This window comes from Streptopelia decaocto, assembly GCF_964273445.1.
Source record: "Streptopelia decaocto genome assembly, chromosome: 20".
In the NCBI taxonomy this organism is placed as follows: Eukaryota; Metazoa; Chordata; class Aves; order Columbiformes; family Columbidae; genus Streptopelia; species Streptopelia decaocto.
The window spans coordinates 5,046,240-5,066,278 of record NC_138675.1 but is presented as its reverse complement, the minus strand read 5'-3'; the positions used below and the strand labels follow the sequence as shown (position 1 = coordinate 5,066,278).

General features: G+C 48.3%; 1 protein-coding gene across 7 annotated transcripts in view; it reads right to left on the bottom strand.

Moving 5' to 3' along the window:
- SAMD11 (sterile alpha motif domain containing 11) overlaps positions 1-20,039 on the bottom strand; it is a 97,625-nt gene that overhangs the window by 72,494 nt on the left and 5,092 nt on the right. The gene's annotated exons all lie outside the window — the stretch shown is intronic.

The window sequence follows — 20,039 nt, the reverse complement described above, 5'->3', positions numbered from 1 at the left end:
AACAGAAAGACAAGGGGACAAAATAACTGTCCATCACTGCCCCGGGTATTAATGTTCCACTCCAAAGTCCCGTTACACCAGGTCCAAGACAACACAGCCTTCCCAGCCAGTTTGAAATGCTTCATCAAGAGGAATGTGACCATGGTTTATACTTCTATTTTGCTCTGGAGACACACGCGTAGGGCATTTCTTTACGATCCTTGTGATTTCCAAGCGTGGCCCACATACCGCTCAGCCAAAAGGAGACAGACCCAGGCTTTGTTCAAGCCCTACAAGAATGAGGACTGGTCACTGTAGCTTTTTATTGGGTCGAGTGCAATTTCTGCCTCAAGTTCTGTTTTCGGCTGTGTTTTTTTTCCTTTTTGGATAAGTCTTCACTGTCATAACGAGATCAAACAAAAACGTTGAACAGTTCCTCCCAAAACGCGTGTTGTTGCTGGAATAGAAACCAAACCAGGCTTCATCTAAACAGTGTGTTCTATGAAGTTGAATAATTGTTATCTTCACTTAATGTGACAGACAGACCTGGATTTGTTGAGTCAGTTCCTCCTTTTTTCTAATTGTCCACATGGAAGAAGGTTTTGCTGCCGCTGTAGCTTTTGAGAGCTACAACTGGTTCCTTTGGAAAAATCAGGTCCGGCACCATCCTAAGAGCCAGGCATCCCAAATATCGAAGCGCCCCATGATCACCGGATGACTTTGACAACACAAGCTCCTTCTCAGCTTTAAAAAAAATTGATTTCCCAGCAGTTTCCCTCCAAACTGAAACAACCGAACTGCTGAGAGCAGAGAAACAGCAGCTGCTCCACACAGCGGAGACAGAGGAGCCGGAGCTCTGCGGTACATTCCCGTATTCCCCAAGGAGGCTGGTGCCAAAACCAGCCCCATCTGCCGCGGTGACAGGACCCCCCGCAGCACAGCAGCGTCCTCCCCGCACCGCGCACCCGCCGCTCCAAGAGCATTAAGCTCGAGCCTTCGGTCAACACCTGCACAGAGAGAATTCGGGCTGGTAAAGGTCCAAACAGATCCACGTACCGCGGTGTTTCCAGTGTGATCCCAGCACTGAAGAGCAGGTGAGAATAATCCGAGGGAGCTGCAAGAGCCAGGGCTGCCCACAACGTTTCCTCGGAGTGACTCAACCCTCCCAGCCAAGCAAACTTTGAAAATCCAAAGCAAACAAGAAAACTAGAAATATTAATTAAGGCATTGCATCCACTTTTGCAAACAGAGGGAGAACCAAGAAGGGTGTTCCAGCCACACCACACCATCACACCCCATCTTTCCACCACCCTCCGCGACACAAAACCAAGAAAAAGACCATTTGCCCTTCTCCCGCTCCCACCAGCACCTTTCTGTCGACCACCCGCACAGCTAAACGTTCTCTTTCCTGTAGTTTTATTTGTTCTTTTAAGCTTTGCCTCCCTTCCCCACATCCCGCCCACCCCCAAACCACCGCAGATTCCCTATGAAATCTGCTGCTTCCATTTCCACTTCACCATTTGCCTGCCACACCTGGGGGATTTCCCAGCAAATTGTATTACTTTATTTGGTCAATTGGCCTACAAATTGATTTTCCTGCACAAATAATGAACATTTATGGCTATTTTCCCCATAGACTGCTTTATTTTCCATGTAACAAAGACTGATTTCCTGCAGTTTTTGAGACCCAAGCGTACGATCCGCAGTTACTGTGACCCCTGCCTGATGGATGGCAAGGACGCCAAGCACAACAGGAGGCTTTGGGCTTTTGGATTTCTCCCCTAACCCTCTAACAGTACTGCAGACAGAGATGACGGCTGCTACCAGATCGAGCAATTCTACATCATGTTTGCTGTGGGAATACGTTTTATTGTTTTAAAGGAGATTTGGTCCTGGGACCAGCCCCAAGGCCAAGCCAAAGCAGGGGAAGCATTGGGGGACAGTGGCAAACTGGCCGGAGCCACCACTGGTGCCTTCTCTGTCTGAAACAGCCACCCCTGCTCATTGCAACCTTTGGCGACGCGCTGCAAGGACTTCCAATAATCTTAATTACGTTACAATGGAGGGAATGGGAGGAAGAGTTTCTAGAAAACCAACCGGGAACGGGGTGGCCTGGTGTGATTTGTGAGCAGGGACTAGAAATGTTGTTCTGCGCTCGACTCCCCAGAGATGCGGGGACAGAGCGATGGCTCCACAATACATTTCATTTCCACTAATGAGAAAACGACTTTGGAGACAGAGCCTCGAGCAAGTTTTGAAGGTCACTCCCGCAGGTGGGGAAATGAATTGAACCAGATCAGGGTCCAAACATAAGTTATTCTACTCGGACCACAACGGATTATTGTGTGTGTGAGGGGTTAATAGCCTCGGGGCTGTGATGTGTGTGTATGTTTAATTTAATACATCTTGATGGCTGAGGCTGCTGGGGACAAAGGCCTCTCAGACTCAGCACTGCAGAGATAGGGAGGTTTCTTAGGTGAATCTGAGAGGGAGGGCGGACACGGAAAAGTCAATTATCCGGAATAAGTCCTGACTGCCTGCAATTCCCCATCCCCGCTCCTCTGGGGTGGGTTTGGCCCATGAAGACTGACTTCAAATCCAATAAAAAATTAACTGATTTTGAACAACTACTAGACATGCCTCCTTAGAGTTTTAATACGTGCTCTTTGGCTGCAGCACAGAGTGGAATGAATGGAAGGAAAGAGTCTGGGAGTATCAGGCACGAGGCTAAAAGCATGGCCAGTTCTGCTCAGCGGCTCCGAGCAGGGGAATCCCTCCCCTCTCCTCGGCACTGGGAAGGACTGACATGCCCTCAGTGCAGCAAAATGCCCCGTGAGCACCAGAAAGAGGGATGTCACAGCTGGGGATGACGCTCAACATAGGTCAGTCAGGGCAAGGAGGCATCTCCCACAATGTACAGATACAGTTTCGCCCCGTGGTGCAGAGTTATGGGCTATACAGCAGGTACCAGAACACACCGCAAAGTCCATCTCAACGGGGACATCAGTGCTACAAGATCAAGTTGCTCTCATACCCCACTCCTACTCAGAAACCAGGTTACACGTGCTGCTTAACTGTGCCAGGAGAGAGGAAACCCAACCCAGAGACAGCCCAGCGAGCTTCTAGCTCGGGTGCTTTTTATTAAAACTGGGGGGTCAGACGGTTGACTTGCTGTGGGTGTCGCAACAGCTCTGACAACGGCAGCAAAGAGCTGAACAAGGTGCAGTCCCTGGAATCGCAATATAAACCCCGTTCTTCTCACTCAACAGACACGATGCGCAAACATTACAGCCCAACTCCAGCCTATCAGTAACAGCACTTCGCAATGGTGCATCTCCTGTCACTCCAGGGCCCGCAGCTGTTGCAAAAAGCACATGCAGTTCTTTCTATGAAGCACTTTAATATCATCTTGTAGGCAAGCGAGACCCAAGGAAAGCATGGCAGGACAACTTGTTCATCGTCAGCGGTTCCTCACACGTGTTCTGCAAGAACTGGGGGCAGCGCTCGGCACTCACCGGGACTTTGCAGCACCAAGAACCACGGGTTCCACTTAGTGTGTATTAACAAAACCAAATGTTAAACCAAAACTACTCCCAGAAATATGCAACTAGGTGGCTCAGCACATCAGGAGCCACACGAGAAGATACCGCACGATTTACAATGCATCTGTGGATATAAATATAATTCCAGGAAAGAAATAACCAAACAAATGCAGTGGCTTTCCAATGAGCACTGACTGGGAGCAGGGAGTGTTTGGAGGTTGCATGTTATCAGGGGGTGTTGGGAGTTGTATGTTTTGAAGATAAACACAAAGAGAATATAAAAAAATAAATAAGACCCAAGAGAGGTAAATATTTCATCAAAGGAATAAAACCAAGAAGCTGGGAGAAAAAAAATATAAGGAAAAAGGGGAGAGTTTTCTGAGCAGGTGAAAAAAACTTCATCTCTCACAGGAGTGAAAACCAGAACCAAAATTAAGTGGAACAAAATTGGGGAATTATGGGGCGGGGGAAACACATGTTTTTAAAGGTGAAGCATTTTGTCTGGAAACTGGTATCTCCCCTCTTCAGCATTTAAGCGTTTCCCTGAGGTGGGAAACAAAACCAGTGGGGTCTGATGTGGCTTCCAGCAACGCTCCATCCACGGACGGACACTCAGATGCGTGAAGGAACGAACGTGCACACACCCCAACGCTCACTCTGAAGCACGTCAAGTAGTTTCGTTCACCCAAAGCCACCAAATCATCCAACAGTCTGACGGACATAAAGCCGCGTTAACATAACTTGCCTGTAACTGTTTGTAAGCCTCGTAGTTTTTCTTCATTTTTAAAGAACTTGCTCCAGAAAAGGCTCTATATTTGGAAACCTTTGGTAACTTTCACAACGGACATTCACTGTTTTAGAACAGCACATCTGTACAAATGTAAAATAAAAGCCCCACGGTTTTTAGCGCATACCTTTCTCCTGCAGGTGTGCGGCACCCCAGGCCGCCCCCACGTGAACGGTGCTGAGCTGCGCTCGGAAAGTACCCGCACAGGACACTCTGGTACCTGGAACTCAGCCTTCTGGAGGAGGGGAGATCTGCGACTCTATAGGTGGCACTCTTCCTTCTTCAATAAACGTGCCTGGGTTAACTTTGCCGTCAGAGGTGCTGGAGAGCAAATTTAAGGTCCCAGCTTACTATTTACTTGGTGATTTTCTGGGCCTGTTAAAATAAAAACCCGAGCCAAATGCAGGCTTTACCAATTACACTCTGCCAATCCTAATTCCCCCCTGCAGTTCCGCGCAGACACAGACTCCTCTGCGGTTGCATGATCCTCTTGCGCGCAGCTAAGCAGCTCTGTTTGACCCGGCAAGCGTCTGCGCTGGAGAATCCCTTGAAAACGAAAGTGAAATCCCCCCATGGGCACGTTGCCATCACATCTTCCTCCTGCAGAAATCACCAGTTCCAGTGACCAGCTTCGGTCTTTGCTGCAGACACCCAGCTCCCAAGTGCTGCAAGAAACGGCGCATCCACCTCCTCGCAAGGGCGAGAGAACCTGCCTGAGGACTGTCTGCAGTTCGAGGGCAAGTCATCTACGGGAGCTTCTCCTCTCATCAGCCAAATTCAGAGGACTTGTTTTCCAAACCTCTTTAAGGGCCTTCCATGGGGAATTAGTCACGGAGGTGAGTAATATCTACGATTTACAAAGCCTACGAGAGGGAGTAGTCATTTGACAGGTTAACAGGAGCACGGAGCAGCTGCTAAATTTAGGTGCCATTAGCACACACGTCTTCACACATCTCTACAGGCACACCTGTCTTCTGTGTGTCCAGAGGGCATGGTGGGGGGCAGTTAAAACCAGCACCTTCCCCACGCTTCCCAGGGAGAGGGTGAGAAAGGAAGGGATTCTCTTCTCCCTTTCTTATCCCCACGCACGTTTAGAGCTGTTCAAATCCTGAAAGCAAACCTGACTTCTGCTCTCCATGATCACCACAGGGTCAATTCCATCCTAGTCTGAAGAACAAGACAGAGATACAGATCGTATCTTGCTCCAGGTTTTCTGCCTGTGCCGACCTTGCCCCAGAGAGCAGCTTAAGTCATGCAAAAAACCTGGAAAGTTTAACCACTGGTTTTCAATTGCTTCCCATTTGCTGAACCTTAAATATTGTCAGTGAAGGACCGGACCCTTGCAGACTGAACCTACATTTCCAGATAACAGGCGTGCTTTCCCTGATTATTTCCCAGAGACTCCTGGAGTCCGTGCACCAGCCAGGACCAGCAGGTCTGGTGTGTGACAGTGACTCTCCAAAGCTGAGCTCACAGAGTGCTGAGCCCAGCTGGGGCAGGGCTGACCTCCAGATGTGAAACCCAGCTCTGCTGTGTTCTCACCGCCTTCACACATCAGGAAGGACACAGCGAGGTCAGGGACTTTCGATGTCATTACACACCAGCTCCATATGATACCTGCAGTGGTACTGAAGGTGTCCGGCAGCGGTGTGACACGGTGCACAACGACACGAGCTGGTCCTGCTGTACTTACAGACGGCAGAGATGTGCCGAGCGCTAATTCAAGCTCCTCTTTTCCCTCGGTGCCCCTGTCCCACTGATCTCCTACAAGGTCCCTGTGCTTCCAGCTGTGTGATTCAGCTCACACATGAGGAAGAAATTCTTTTACAACAAGGGAGGTAAAACCCTGGCCCAGGTTGGCCAGAGAGGTGGTGGCTGAACCATCCCTGAGACATCCCAGGCCAGGCTGGACGGGGCTCTGAGCAACCTGAGCTGGTGCAGATGTCCCTGCTCATGGCAGGGGGGGCACTGGGGAGCTGGGAAGGTCCCTTCAACCCAAACCATACTATGATTCTATGAAAAAGAGACGCGAAGCTGGCGGCAGCCGCCACCCCCTCGCCTGGAACCTTCCAGGCTCCCCGGCAGCCCCAGGCACATGAGTCACCGTGTCTGGGTCTCCCCGGGGCAGCGTGCGGGGGTGGAAGGGTTGGGGCTCATTGCAGTAGTTTCCACACAACCATTTCCTAACCGCACCCGCCACCAGCAGCCGGTGAAGACGACAGTGAACAGCAACATGCGAGGAAAGGAAGAGAAACGACGGGTACGGGACTCAGTCGCAGTCTGTTACTGGTGTGGGGATCCCTAATGCAAACACAGCTCAACAACAGCCTTGCCAGGGAAAGCCCCTACACAAGGAGGGGAACGCAGCCTCTTTCCGATGGATTTAAACTATTTCTTTGGATTTCCCTCAATCCAGCTCAAAACAAAAGCAGAATACAAATGTGCAAGGACAGCACGACATCCGTTGTAACTCCACAATGTAGTCTTTGCACGGGCAAATATAAAACAAAAACAAAACCCAACACAAATTCTGATGGATACACAAGGAAACAGTCAAAATAAGAGTCAATCAAGTCAGGACCAAAATCTTAGACCCATTGGTTCTGGAGACACGAGATCACGTCTGAGACACAGCTCTCAAGAACTAAATGCCCTATTAAAATAAATAGGGATCAGATGGACAAATCCCTTCCCACATTTCAAAAGCCTCAGACCCGTATCCAGGCAGGTGAGCCATTCCCAAACAGAAAAATATAAGAATAAAGCAAGAGGCAGAGGTCTGAGTTTGTTTGGACGCTGGGTGCCAGCCAGAACTCTAGAAAAATCCCCTCTGAAATCACATTTAAAGTTGGGAGGGTAAAAGAAAGGCAAGGAATTTAAAAATACAAGTTAAAGGATTAATAATTGTGGATTCTTTAGCAAAGACTGCAAAGGTGGAATTTAAGTGTGAAGAAATTCTGGCCCCTTGGGAGGCCACTCATTGTTCACTGGCTCCCGCAGCCTCCTGAGAGGGTATTTACTGAGCCCAGGAGGTCGAATGAAGAAGGATAAGGGGAAGGAGATTAGAAGAGCTCCACCTCCCTGGAGCAGGGATACTACACAAGAGCCTTATTTTCAGGCAGATGGGTTGTGCTGGCACCGCTGTCGCTGCTTTGCTGACCCCAGAACAACTGGACAAGTACTGAATATACCTTTTAAATCAGGACCACAGAGCACGTGCTCCTGAGCTGTTGCCTCTCACCTGCTACCTCCTCCTCAGAGTCACCATCCAGCTTTCATTCCTGCCAATCTGCACTTGAGCCACCGTTTACTTTTTTCTTGGAAATAAAGTTATGTGCTGGAAGCGAAGCACAACAAGATGAAGTTTCCCAACGGCTTTGGTGTGTCCAACGGGCTGCTGTCCTTTCCCCTTTGCAGAGAAAACAGCGTACGGGTGGCAGGGAGACAGGACGAGGAGGCAGAGGTGGCTCTCCCGTTCGCTACACATCCTTGGATTCTCCAGGGCCTGTCCTAAACTCTGTCTGTTCTGGCTCATCTCCAGCTGATCTTGTCCAGTCAAACGCAGAATCTTCTCTAATTCCGGCTGGAACTCAAACGCCTTGCTGGTTTTTACTCTTCTATGAACTGTATCCCACCTCTCTTGCCCACGAGCTCATCGTCTGGTTTCCTTCTTCAGTGCTGCCAGACATGGGCGCTTTCAGCCCGTTTTACACAGGTACACATGATCCTTATCACCGCAGTTACCAACACACAGAGAGAGCGCAGAGGTGTCTTTATCTCTGCGGCACGCACTCTGTCTAGATCATTATTATGTATTCTTTGGCTGCTACAACAGCTACGAGCCCCCAAACATAACCCCATGGTGCCAGGTGCTGCATGAACAGAACAAAGGAACCAACGTGACCCCGAGATCTCTGCTGTTTAAATACAGACAACACTTGTAAAAATATCTGACAGCTTCTTAACCTCGCGTTTCCTCGGCATTTTCCCTCCTCGCTAATTTTATTGCAAATGCAACAGTGGATATTTCATACAGCGAAATAATGTTCTGAAGCATGTTTGCAGCTGCTTTGTTATTTCCTTCTGGATTTTAGTCAGTGTTTCTGGTACCACAAAGAGATCCATGTGTGTTTTTTTTTAAACTGATTACTCACAACAGCCATGTCGCCTCATGGAACAGAAAGGGGCAAAAGGGAATTACCTCAAATACATTTCAGGCTGCTTTGGTCAAGAGGGCTTCATCCCAGCTGGGTCAACGTTCTCACTGCGACTTTTGGCTTCCACCTATAAGGACGTGACCTTTCGCATATGCAAATCTCTGCAAAGTGCTGCAAATGCCTATGGGGTATGTGGGCCAGATGTGCCAAAAACAATAACAACAACCACCAATAGTGATGAGTTCAAGAGACACAGATAATCTAGATGGGCGAGAAAGGCAGGTTTGAATTTCTGACAGTATTTGTAATTAATTGCATGGCACTTATGAGCCAATGACAGGTGTCCTATAAATCTAAAATAATTAAATAAAACAAGCATAAGCTAAATAACAGTTTCGTATGCGCCAGGCATATTTAAATATTCAAATCATGAGCGTGATATTAATAAAATATATCAAAGTTCACATTTATATAAACCGGATTTATTGTGCTATATATATAGTATAGCTGGGCCTTATAGCATCACGGAGGTGGCAAACGCAATAAAAAACTAATCTGTTTGTAGGCAAGCTGCCATATTCATGTTTGATGGGTTCACACAGCCGGCACGAAAAGCTGAAAAGCCAGCTTTATTTCCTCATTTTCGAAGATCTGTAATGAGCCACTATTGCTGGTTTTCCGCATGTGACACCCACAGCTCCTGCTCTCCGCACCTACTCAGCTCTGCTTTGCATTTGGATGGTGAACTCTTGCGGGGCAGCCGGCACCCCAGCACGGTCCATCCTGTTTCCCACACGCTCACTTATAAACCATTTAAGCCCTCAGCCAGCCCTAAGCTGCTCTAATTGATGCCACAGAACAAAAATGTTCTCAACTACCACAAAAGAGCTCTAGAAAATAAAGTACCTTCCTTCGCCACCTTCTCCTGCCCGTTTTGCTTCGCACCAAGTGCCGCTCAGCTGCATCCCACGGATGCGATTTCATTCCAAATAAACAAGTTGCTCCAGGTCTGTAGATTCCAAACTCCGGGAGGGATGAGGGCATCAGCGAAGGAAGAAAAGGAGAAGCCGCTTACATCCACCTGAGTATGCCCAGGCAAAGCCAGCCTGGTGACACTGCCAGGGTAACCGCCTGTGCGTTCTGGTGGGTTGATCGTCATTCAGGTCCTTTTGTCCAGCCTGTCAAATCACACCCAAGCGCACCCAGGGAAAAGCCGCTTGTTTTTGTCAGTCTCAGCTGACAGGTAAAGGTGAGTGAGCCGTGGAGACCGAGCAGCCCTTCTGCTCCCCAGGATTACACCCAACTCCATCTCCAGCTCTCATCCTGGATGATTTCAAGGGGTCATTCCCCTCCTCATGCCCCACTTCTCCTTCATCTCTTCCAAGTTTTTCGTATTAAGGGAAAACAACACAGCACCTATTACTGGTCACTGTCTGGCAACAGTAACGCAGCCCCCTTCAAAAGCACAGCTTAGCTGACCTTATATTACCAGAGCAGCCAAAAAAGCCCCAAGAAACACGAACAGATAGAGCAGCATTTCCAGAGGACTCTGCGGAGCACACTGAGTGAGGCGACACATCTTTTTCAGCTCTAATTACCAGGATTCTCTGATCAAGGCAGAATTATTTGCTGATCAAGGATATTATTGATTCCGACTCATTGGCCTATTGGGATCAGTCTGAATGACACAGCGGACCCCGACAGATTAAATCCTGTCAGAACATTCCAGGGAAGCTCTGAGGAAGGTTCTCTCCCCGTTGCTGTCTCGGCATATGTCAAGTTTCACAGCTCGCGGGGTATCAAGATGTTCCGTGCCAGCCAGGGCTAACAGCACAGCATCTCCGCGCCAGCCAGCCATGGGATGTGTCTCCGTGCAGATCAATGTGAGACTTGTGAAGGGGGAGGTGGCCAATAGAGTATTTCCTAATGGTTATTCTAGCAAGCAGTGGAGAGCTCCAGATGCATCACAGCTCCATCTCTTCCCTCGCATGCGTAACTCTGGACCGACACCTTTCCAAGATCTTTTAAAGGAAACATTGAAGATAGATTTGATTGTTGAAGGAGCTGCAAGCTGTGACAGAACACACCGTGATCACTCCTCCAGATCATTCAAATACCACCTTGCTTCGTAATCTGGCGGCCAGACAGGAAGAACTTGACTGAAAGATCAGGAGAAAACAAGAGCAGCCAGACGAGGAGCGTGAGCTCGAAGAGCATCTAGGCGGGGACAAGGCTTGGCTTTCCTGAGAAAGCCACAAAGGGCACTTTTTTTAAAGCCCAACGCATCTATTCATTACCCGCACGCTGCAAACACTCAGCCTGGCAAGCGGCAGATACCACGGCGAGGAGATGAAGAGAAGCATCGTCCTGCTCCTCAGAGGCCCAATGCTGCAGCAGCCCATCCACACGCCAGGTTTCCCATTAAACCACCTCTGAACAACAGGAGGTAAAAAGGCAGAAATCCCACTGGGGACATAAAGCAAATATAATAATAAGCACTAACAGACCTAAAGACAGTTGGACATTTCGTGAGCATAACATGTAGTAAAGGGCCTTTGTAGTGGTGAAGGTCTCTCCTACCCCAGCTGCTATAAAGATCTTAATATTAAATAATTGCACGTGTAACTTTAATAGTTCTTTCATTCACTGGAGAACTCCGAACTGGATTGTACACACTGGCTTATTAAGGACAGGAGATAATAATGGTTTCAGTCCATTACTAGATGGGAATGCTAGAACTGTCAGCAATGCTGAAGAAATAGAATGTTCAATAAATATTTCATGCCTTCACTGGTAGAAAAAGCTCCCCCTAACATGGTATGAGAATGAAATACTTCTCATTCCAGCAGTGAATTATGGGGTTTCAAACAGAAAGTTATATAGTTTGAAACCAGCAGATTCGGAGGCTTTGGGGACAGTTGGCCGGACAAGTTCTTCAGATGCTTTACTCATATTTTTCATGACCCTCACAACAATGAGGAAATACAAAGTAAATGAGAAAACATTGCACTGGGACTGTAGTTTAAAAAGCATGAGCGGAATAATCCAAGTAATTTTATAACCCCCAGGAGAAATAATGAAATAGAGGAAACTGGACAAGTAATAATAAATTGAAGGAGGGTGATATAATTTATGCAAATTAAAGCTTGTTAATAGAAAAGATGTTAAACTAATATATAAATTTTTTTGCTGGTGTAATGTGCTTAGATTTCTGCAAGTTATCTGATCTTACACCACATAATTTTTTGAATGAGAAATACAAGTAAACATGGCACAAATTAAATGGATTAAAAGACCTCACGTAACCACTTCCCCCTGATATTTTTACCAATGACCCAGAAGAACGCAAAGAGCCGCCACTGGTGGTGAATACACAGAATGTGTGAGTTAATGGCAAGCGGCACAACCCCAGGGGCACAGACACGGCCAGCGTGGGCTGGTGGGGGAAGGTGGCATTTTAAAAGCAGGGAATATTAGGCCAGGAAAAAGTGACTACACAAATTTAAATGAGCAATATCATCATCGTTTCCTAACAAATGAGAGCAGTTACCCACTGACACCATTGACTGGGCTCAGCGCAAGTCAGGACCAGGACATTTAATCAAGATGGGGCGCTTTCCTTGAAAAGAAAAGTACAGAGAAGGCACCATTACCAGAAACTCGTTTGTGGAAGTCCTATTGCTAATTTTAGTACAAGAACTCGGTCTCTTGCCCTTTTAACCCATAAACCTAAATATTTCAATTTGCAGATGCTCTCCCCAAATTACTGTGAATCTGAACCACGGAAAGGTTGGTGTCTACGTGTCCCACGGCCACGCGCGGGCACCAAAGCCTGCGCAGATCCCTGACGTGAAAGGGCATCCAAGGCATGTTCATTTCTGGATAAGCCAAGTTAAACATCCCCAAATAATTAGATTGTGTAGTGACTTACAGACAATAGCAGAGCCATCAATGGAAGAACTGAGTCCTCCCAAAGCAAGGATCACTTTTGCCCTCTGCACACGCCAGGGGAGGGGAATGCCTACTGGCCCCATAGCATTGCTCTTACTGAACCTATTTCTGAGAGATCCATCACAGCAAGGTGAGCTTCACAAAACCAGACTCACACTGCGGATGCAAACAAGTGCAGATCCATAGACTTTTAAGGAATGTTAATTTGAGGATTAAAAAAAAAAACAACTCTCAGATCAAATGTATTGTATTGTTATTCAGGATTAAAAGCATCCTTACAAGGAGCAGGCAGCTGCCCTTCTCGTTCTGGATGGGCTGCTTCTCGACTACTTTGAGACCACGTACTGTCCACAAAACGCCAGCAGCGGCGTCTGGAGCTGAACCCGAAGGACAGCACCACCAAAACCAACAGAGAAATCCGCCCTTTGCTCTGAAAGAGCCAATTTAGCTCAATAAGAAACAAAACTGCTCGAGGGCCAGAACAAACCGAATTCTCCGTGCTCTGCGAGGTGTCCTGTGATGCACACTGAATGCGGATGCCAGTCTGGAGATGAAAAAGAAGTCCACAGAGTTAAAGTGATGTAAATCTAGACTGATTGTGATCCCAGTCCAACGCTGCATTCATCCTGCCATGCTTACTTTAACCCACATCGACTTTAGATCACAATGTGACGTCAGTGATTCTATTGCACGTAAGCAGGAACGTGCCAGGCAGGACGAGGTCCCAACAGTTTCAGGCATTGAACACACAAGGAACACAAAACTACTCAGCCATTCACAATAAAGAAGAAAGAAGATAAGTTGTAGTTGTTTTTAACGCCTCTAAAACACTCTATACTAAGTGTGCAATTTTAAAGTAACACTACTATTGTAAACTCTAGCTCATTGACTGAAGCATCTTGCAGTGCCTTCCTTTGTAAGTGTACTTTACGGTTAAGTGGGTGAATCACAAGGGGGAAATAAAAGAGGAATTGATATCATAGTCCCCTCTGGGGAAGAAAAAAAACACAAGTATATTTGTGTGGTTCACGCCATGTCACAAAAAAAGAGATCTCAAGAGTCGCAGCTGTGACGAACGGCGGGAAAAGTTATTGATCTGAAAGAATTCATTTTTACTATAAGGGCCGGTACTTTTACTTATTTAATAAAGGTCTGGCATCAAATTGCTGCGAATTTCAGGATTATCTAATTCTATCTAATCTCATTCAATCGCGGATGCTCCGGTGGCAGAAAGGAATGTTTGCCCTTTCCCGGCTGCGGGGCCGGCGCCGGTTGCCCTGGCAACACCGCAAAGCAGCTCCAGCACAGCGGTACCACCTATCGCATCCATCTCCCGAGCAAAAGGGAGCATGGGGTTACACGGGAGGTTTTGCAATTTGATGGGTGGAGATAGGCAGAACAGCAGCCACCCCCGGAGTGGAATCCACTCCTGATTCGGAATTAGCCAGGCCCTGGAGACTCGGTGATAAATACAAGCTCCGAGGGGTAAAATACTCACAGACGGCCAGCTAGTCTGGTAAAGCGCTCTGCTTGCTTTCAAAATACAAAGTTTTCTACTAAGAAGCTGTGGTGATTAAGAGGCCCAAGTTAAACAAAGCTAAAATCCCAGAGCTGCTTTTTAAATGATCTGAAGCAATCCCAGCGCTGAACTGGGAATGGCCTACAAGCAAACACACAACTTTGCTGTGGTGTCACCATTACAGATACTTTAGATGTGTATTCTGGAGCAAAAGCCTGTCAAGTGTCTCTTCTATCATCAAAAGCTCTCAAGTTTTCCTGCTGCTTAATTCTCTGGGAACAATTCAAGAAAGTTCTGCCTTCCTAACTGATCGCACAATGCAAGAAATAGCAGGTCCTGCCCATCATCTTACATCTTAAGACAGAAGAGGCTGTTGCTCTTAGAAACGTTGATTAAACCTTACTATGAAGTGATCTTTTTCCCATTTTACAATGCAGTAAACAAAGGCCCCATCGTGCGTGAGCATCAGGGCAGAACTGGCTCACGGGCAGCTCCCCTGCAATGGTGAGAACGGGGATTCCCCAGCGGCGGAATCAGTGAAGATGACGCATTCCAACAGGGAGGAGGAAGAAGGGACAGCAGAAGCCATAGGTGCCAAACAAGAATCTGCTGGGTAGCAAAACATTGGCCAGATAAAGGAAATACAACTATGCATAAGGGAAAAGGAATAAGAAAATGCAAAAGGAAAAACAAAGAGCAACAAAAGCAAACAGAAAAGACAGAAAAAGGAAATAAAACTATAGACAAAACAAAGTGATTATGCAAATGTGACATTCTGAGCAAGCACGACTTCGTTAAAACCAGAGTGGATCTCTTTTCCAAAGTCTGGGGACAACACAAAACTGCTTCTCTGTTCATCACTGAACCAGAACAGCAATCTGAAAAGTTCATCATCTCTGCGAACCTCAACTTAGCGGATAGTTTAAACCTCAGGAAAAGGAAAATGAACAAAGTTTATGAGGGAGTTAATTCTGGTCCTTTAGTCACCTCTGCCATTTAGATCCCACGTTCACTAAAGGCATTTGCCACCAGGCTCCAAATTAGCACTGATCCCTTTGAATAAGGCCAGCGAGTTTGGACAGAGACCACTGCAAATTAAAACCAGGTGTCTGTGCCCTGAAGCAGCAGAGACAGCCCTAAGCAGTTTAATGACATCTCTAAATAATTTTGACAGCAAAATTACTTATCCTATGTCACCTTTACACTGCCCTTGACACACCGCTAACAAGATGATGTTGCTTTCCCTGCTTCTATATATTTATTTCTCTCTTTCTTCCCGTGTTTAACTTTCTTTTCCCCAGCGTGGGATTTTCTAGACCCGCCGCAGCCCGGTACAACCCACCAGGCTGCAAAGCCCACGCTGCGTCTGCTGACTTGGTGTGTAAAACTCAGTCCCAAGGGGGCTGAGGGCTCAGAAACTGCCTCTTCCCACCACTGAGCCCCCCAAGAACGGATGGGGGTGCCAGGAATTCCACTGTCTTGGCTCCTCCAGGGAAGCCTGTAGGACAAGGAAACCCCCCATGCATCCTCATGGAATCCCAGCAGGAGGAGATTTGCACAATCCCTGGTGCCAACCTCAGCACGATCACCCTCTTCCAGGGAGGGTCAGCTTGCTCTGTTATTCGCAAACACCTCACAGACACTAAACTGAACTCACAGACGGATCTTGCTCTGTTCTTCCATCATGCAAGACCTTTTGCATTCAGTTTCTCACCACTGCTCACTGAACAGCAGAAATCTTCACCACAGCTCTTGCACTACAGCCAACTCCCCCACTTGGGTCTCCTTAAAACCCACTGTCAGATAAAATTATTTTCCTAAGCCTTAGCTGCTTACACATCTCTGCTGCTCACTCACAAGACTGCAATCCAATTAATATTTTCCTTTCCAGAGGGTATTTAATAATCCACCAAATTAAATCCTTCAGTATTGTGCTGGCACCCTCAGTGCCATTGATCTGGGTTTGTTCTGCCTCTGCGTAAACAGTAATGAGTCGTTTTATCGGTGCGACACCCATCTTCCAAACCTGACAGTGGACAACATGATGCACTTGGAGTGCGCCCTGTCGATGAGCTGAGCTTTAGGTTAGGAATAACTTCTAATGCAGAATACACTTAGGAGCACCTCTCATATCCACACTGATTCCCATTTCAAGCAGTTTTCCCCTGCCAAGTGCTGTATAACCCAAGAGCGCTGATTTTTGGGATCCCTCCGTAAGAGATGCAGACGCACGTTCCCACCGCCCATGGGCTGGAAAGCCGTGCAAACCGAGGCTGACATACTCTGCATTAAGTTGCATCAAGCATCCAAGTTTAATTCACAAGTTTGCAGTACACATGCTCTAGAAATCATCTGAATTCAGTCCACTAACAAACAAAACAACAAAAACTAGAAACAAAAACCCAGCCAACTCTCCAAACGCCAACCAATGCTAAGCTAAACTAAAACGTGCTGGATTAAAAGCAAACAATCCAAATCAGCATGAAACCACAAATAAAAACCAACAGACTGTGCCAAAGACCTTGGGGGGATAAAAAGTTTCTAAGTCTGCTTTACAGAGGGGGTTTTTCCACATTCATAACGCCGTCCCCGGAGACGCAGGCAAAGTTATGAAAACAGCCCCCTCCACATAAACCCCAAGACTCTCCAGCTCAACTCCGTAAGTCCAGAGCAGCTCAGAAAGGAACCTAAATCTAATCTATTCAGTTAGAAGTAAAATTTCAGACTTAATCCTGCCTTTGCAGGCAGCCAAGTGAATTTTCCAGCAGGCAAAGTCCTCTTGTCATAGAAGAGTTCTCTGGAAAGACCCGTGTCCACTGTGGGGACGCCGCTCCTTGGGCCAGCCTCTGAATTTGGATCCCACACCCAGGGACGGTGGGGTACGGCAGAGCTCCGCACCTCCGCAACAGCCAGACGGGAGAACGCTCACACATCTCCGGGCTAAATAACTGGGACTTTGCTGATCAGTTTTTTAAGTAAACAAACAGTTACATTTTCCACCCTTGACAAAGTCTTGGACTAACGCCTGACCCTCGGGGGCATCAAAAGAAAACAATAACGAAAAGCAAAAAGCAGCAAATAAGAAGAATCACATATAAATCAAATCAAGAGCAAAACACAGCCCCAGTAAGCAAATGCACTACTATTGTCACTGACCAAGTTATGCAGAATTACCACATCTTGACATGCAACAAAGGAGACATGGTAAAAAAAATCTCTTGTGCTTTTTGTGTTGTTTGAGTACGGCCACACCACGGGAGCATTCTGAAGGCCTGTCTTCCCTTCTTTACCTGTGGCATGAACCTCAAACTCCAACACGGGCTGCCTTTCAAACACCCTGTCCAAGAAAAGATGGGAAAAGAGGACGAGGAGCAGCCAATGTCCAGTCCTGAGACACTTTCAGAGGCAGCACGGCCAGTATGGAACATGGGAAGGCCCACGCTCTGGCTGATAAGGGAAACAATCAAAGTCTATCTATCACAATGAATGCCTCTCCTCTGTTATACTGCATATGTGATACCGGACTTTGCAAATCCAAGACATTTTGCCTGAGCAATAAAGATGTTAGTGCAGTTCTCAAGACCATTAGGGTTTCCCGTTCCGATGGCTGGGACGGTCGCGGGCAGTGAGGACGCTTTCAAGACCAGCCCCGGCTGTGGGTTTAAAAGTGGAGAGGGAGAGAATGTGTGAGTGGTATATTTGGAGCACAGAGGGAAGTTCCACGGGGACAGAGGGAACCCTGCAGTGAATGGGTTTCACCAGAATAGACTGGAATCCATCCAGGGCTCCAAAGAAGATGAGCTGTATCTGCCCATAACTCATATGTAAAAACATGGGGGAAAACCCCTGTCTGCATCTGACAACTTAACTTCGTGAACACATGGCATCCTGCACCTCCAAAAAAGGGACGGAGACCTGTGGTCCAAAAACCCTCGACTGCAAAGGCACAAAGAAAGAGGGGTAGGAAAACCAGAGGCGCAGTCCAGGATGGGGTGAGCGCACAGTGCCCCATTCCCCAGCACAAAGCACCCAGCCCTGGCGCAGCTCCCTCACCAAAACCCGCTGCCCAGGGCCGGAAGGACAATGGCGCTGCCCCCAAAGCGGCCCGGGGGATGCCCTCCCCGCTCCCCATTCCCGAGGCTCCTTCCTGCATCCTCCCCCGCTCGGAGCGGCCCTGCGGCTCAGCGGGGCCCCCGCACCCCCCCGCCCCGGCCGCTGATTGATGGCTGCCGGCGCGGGGGCGGCCGCGGCCCGGGGGAGGAGGCGCCAGGGCGGCCGGCGCGACGCGGCTGCTCCCCCCTCCGCCTCGCAGGAAACCGGCGGTCGGTGGCGGAGCTGCCCCGGCGCCGGCCGCTGTCTGCAGCTGCAGCAAACGAGCTGCGACGGGGCGGCGGGGCCGGGCTCGGCGGGGGCGGGCGCCGCTCTCCCGGCCGCCGCGGGGGCGCCCCCGGCACTGCCGGCCCCGCGCCCGGGGGGAGCGGCGGGGGGGCCGGGGCCGCTGCTCGCCGGGGGGTGGGAAGCGGGGGCGTCCCGCCCGCCGGGCTCGGCTTTATTGCGGGAGCCGGAGCGGCTGCAGCGCGGGGGGGTCGTGCCAGGCTCAGCTCCGGCTCCTCGGGCGTGTTTTCCAAGCCGGCTCTGGGGCACGATGCAATTTCCTTTCCAGATTAACCCCTCCTCTCCCCAACCCCAAAAGAGACCCCGACTGGGCCTCAGAACAATGGCTGCTGTTGATTAAAGCCCCTGACAGGCCGATGGGACAAGGCTGGCAGGACTGACTGAATTGGATGAACCTTTCCCGAAGGAGCAGGACCAGGTCCTGGGCGCGCTCCCTTTGCCTGCGGCAGCGGATGGGGAAGATGCAGATGTCTCCCTTACCCTGTTGCAAAGGCAACGCTTGAGTTTTTCTGGCCTGTTCTGCTGTCCAAGGACTGATTTTGGACTAGCAGAACCAGCTATCAGCTCCCCATCTCCTCACCCCCATAGGATAACACAGTAGCACAAGGACACAGGCACTGCAAGACTCTACCTACCCACACTATAAAATAGAAAGTACTTCTACATTTGAGAAGAAACAGCCCTTTGGTCTCAGTGGTGCTTAAATTGGTGATCACTAAATGGGGAAAGATAAGCTGTGCCTAATTTTTAATCCTCGTCCTTGTATAACTGCTTTGAGTATGTAGTGTATGTAGCTATGACAAGGCACTACCAACAGATCTCAGGTTCAAAATGTGAAATTGTCGTTTGGTCAAACATATGGTCTAATTACAGTACAGAAAATGCAGTAAGCACCAAAACCAGAGTTCTGATAAAAGCTCTCAGTGGGGTTTGGCCTTGCTGTGCAAATCCTGACATCAGAACCCCTTTAACTCACTTACACAGCTGGGGAAGCGGTAGGAGGCAACTCCAGAAGGATTTATTTCTCCTTTCCCAAAACCATACCAACTTCTTTTCCTCTATCTGAACTACTCAAATTCAGTCCTATTTTAAAAGTTTCATGCAGAACTGCCTTCCCATCTGTAAATCCACAGTATCCCTGTGCAACTATCAAAAATGTTGCTGCTAGGAGAGGATAATGTGTCCTTTTGGCTACCACTTAATGCAAGTTAGTACCCAAAGTGCCCAGCAGACAGTGTCATCTGGCCAGCGACTTCTCCCCACCAGCAGCACCCGCGGAATCCCACCCCGCTCTGCAGATCCCTGCTTGTTGGCCTCTGATCCACGTGATGGTAACTAAAGCACATGCAACACTCCGAACTGGAGAAAGCTCATTACACAGCGTCGCACTTTGCCCCGTAAACTCAGAGGAACTACACGTGGGAAAGGCTTCAGAATACCCGGTTTGCTGGGTTTAACACATCACAACAATGCTGCAGTAAGCTCGCTGGACAGTTATTACTCTGCTATGGACCATGGCTACACAGAACAGATGCAAGAGATCCGCATCACAGACACGGTATCTTCACATTGATTTATGTAACAACTGTTGGTTATTGCTCTAAGCCCCTTCCCATGTCAGCTGTGTGTACTTGTATACATACGCACACATGCACATATATACTATGCAGAAATAATTTAAAATCGCAATTCTGTCATTCAGAAACATA